This window comes from Cibotium barometz, chromosome 16, assembly GCF_041138505.1.
Source record: "Cibotium barometz isolate CiBa-2024 chromosome 16, ASM4113850v1, whole genome shotgun sequence".
Classification (NCBI taxonomy): Eukaryota; Viridiplantae; Streptophyta; class Polypodiopsida; order Cyatheales; family Cibotiaceae; genus Cibotium; species Cibotium barometz.
Window position 1 is genome coordinate 37,762,362 of NC_141061.1, and position 2,719 is coordinate 37,765,080.

Sequence of the window (2,719 nt, forward strand, 5' to 3'; positions counted from 1 at the left end):
AAAATGAGAACCTGAAATACGTGTAACAAAGTAATATCATTTACATGAAACTGTTGATCCGAATCATGAATAGCAACACGCAAAAAAATCATGTGTACAAGCATTATATAAACCTAGCTAGCACCGCACTACTCGTTGCCAGGTTAGGGATGAGGCATATCCTATATTAATGCATGCATAAGAAGAAACTAGTATTCAATGCAAACATGCCAATACAAATGAGTAGATGGATGCAAGCAGTAGTAGGATGCTTACCACATTCATTGCCACTCCCCAATTGATAGGTGTATCCTTGGACTCCAATTTCTCAAATAGGGCTTGTGTGCTAAACTTGTAGCCATATCTCTCCTCCTGTGGAAATGGAGGGCGGCCTACCACACTCTCCTACATCAACCAACCAACACAAGTTTCATTTCAAATTTGCTTCCATCTTGTCCACTTGATGGATAGAACAAAGAAAACAATAAGGAAATTAGGTGAAGGTCCAGGTGTTATCTAAAAATCTACAAATTGAAAAGAACATTGCAAAGGATGCATAGTATCTAGATATAGCATGTACATATATATACATGTTGAGAGAGAGGAACAAAGATATATATGATTCAGTGATCCTGATATCTCTCAAGTACTCTATTTTCTTTTTGTAAAGTGAATTGTAGTTTTTTTTTCAAGTTTATACACTTGTGCAGTTGTTTGTACTTTGTAGGCTCCTACTTGCCACCCTCCCTGGTTTAGGGCATGCAACCAATGCACATCATAGACAATGAATGAAAGAGATTTACAAAAAAACCTATAAAGTACTGATGGAAGGACTCATACCCTCCAATACCAAGATACCAAGGTGTGAAGAGACAACACTCTCCATTCGAGCCCGTGTGGCTGCCCTCTGGCTGTAGGTGTGTCTCTATACTCGGCTTGGATCATCTACCACTCCTCATCGAGACAAGTAGGTTTTGGCTTCCCCCTGTCACACAGCATCCCGCACCTCCAATCTACCAGATGCCATGGTTTTAACCATCACACCATTGATCCATTGATTTGGCACTACATCACCGAGAGTGTACTTGCGCTTGATTTGCTCAATGATGAAGTTTTTCCTATGTTTATCCAAGGCCTCCCACTTCTTCATCACTTCATGCGTAAATTGAATATTTAAGAGCTGGTAGATTGTAAGGTCCCCCCCTTCCAAAAATAGGGGAAACACTTAAGATAGTCCACTAAGTCTTATCTTAGAGAAAATTTCCTACTCATCGACACCTTGACCATACAGAGATTCAAGGATACGATTCATAGGTAAGACCTAGTTCTATCCCACAGGGGGAGCGTGGTCTTCTAAAATCAAATCACCCATAGGGTAATTGATGACATAAATTGGACAACTACAAGACTTGATTTCTAGAGGCAACGCTTTTTTCCTCATCCATGCAAGGCATAGCTGCTGGCCTAGTCTTCTAGAATAGTGTTGCCTAAGAACCTGTTTATCTAGCGTAGGGCTTTCACTTAATCTGTTGGAAAGCTACCCAACTAATCGGGTCTACCCGTCCGTAGGATGGTAACGTCGAGGCATTCCATCCTCTCACTTTCCACCCTACTCACGCTGTCGTGCCATGGCACGTCTATGGTGTGAAACCATGCATATGAGGCCATCAAATGCAAATCCAGATACATGGGATTAAGTGCCATGACTTGAGTCATTATATGATGCCTGAGTACATATGTTCATATTGTAAATGAGGTTCAATAAGACGAGCTGAGGCTGAGCCAGGTCTCGAAGCCTCTGTACATGAGTGTGGTGTGAATTATGGAGTTTTATGCTTATGGTAGACCTTGTAGTAGGGAACACCCTTCTCAACATGTATGGAAATGTGAGAGCATGTATGATGTAAGGATTGGTTTTCAAGAATGCCCTTTTGAGATATCGTGTCTTGGGATACCATGATTCCTGTTCTTATTAGGAATGAGCAGATCAAGGAGGCTCTGGGTTTGTATGATGAGATGCAAGTTGAAGGCATTAGACCTAACAACATTACATTTGTATGTGCACTTAATGCATGTGCAAGCTTAGCAACATTAGAGCAAGAGCAGAGAAATTCTAACCCAAAACCTTCGTTTCAGAGTTCATGACTTTAAGGCAGGATCTGTGTGCCATCCCTTCGTTTTGTCAATGCTAGTCTTCCCTCTTTTGTTCAGCAGCAGAAGAGGAGGGGCAGAATCTCATAGCAACTGCCCAAATCCAAGTTATATCGACAATTCAAGAATGGCAGACTCAGAAGAAGTTCAACCTCTTGTTTGTGACAATGGATCTGGGATGGTCAAGGCTGGGTTTGCTGGAGATGATGCTCCTAGGGCAGTGTTTCCTAGTATTGTGGGCCGTTCTCGACGCACTGGTGTTATCGTGGGTATGGGACATAAAGATGCATATGTTGGTGATGAGGTCCAATCTAAGTGGGGAATATTGACCTTGAAATATCCTGTTGAGCATGGTATCGTAACCAACTGGGATGACATGGAAAAGATTTGGCACCATACATTCTTTAATGAGCTTCGAGTTGCTCCTGAAGAGCATCCAGTCTTGCTCACTGAAGCTCCTCTCAATCCAAAAGCTAATCGAGAGAAGATGACTCAAATCGGGTTTGATACATTCAATGCACCAGCTATGTATGTTGCTATCCAGGCTGTGCTTTCATTGTATGCCAGTGGGGAGGACAACAGGCCATGA

At 42.1% G+C, this 2,719-nt stretch overlaps 1 pseudogene; it reads left to right on the plus strand.

Annotated features, from left to right (window-relative positions):
* The first annotated feature begins 2,257 nt into the window (after nucleotides 1–2,257).
* Nucleotides 2,258–2,719, plus strand: LOC147630615 (actin pseudogene; annotated as a pseudogene).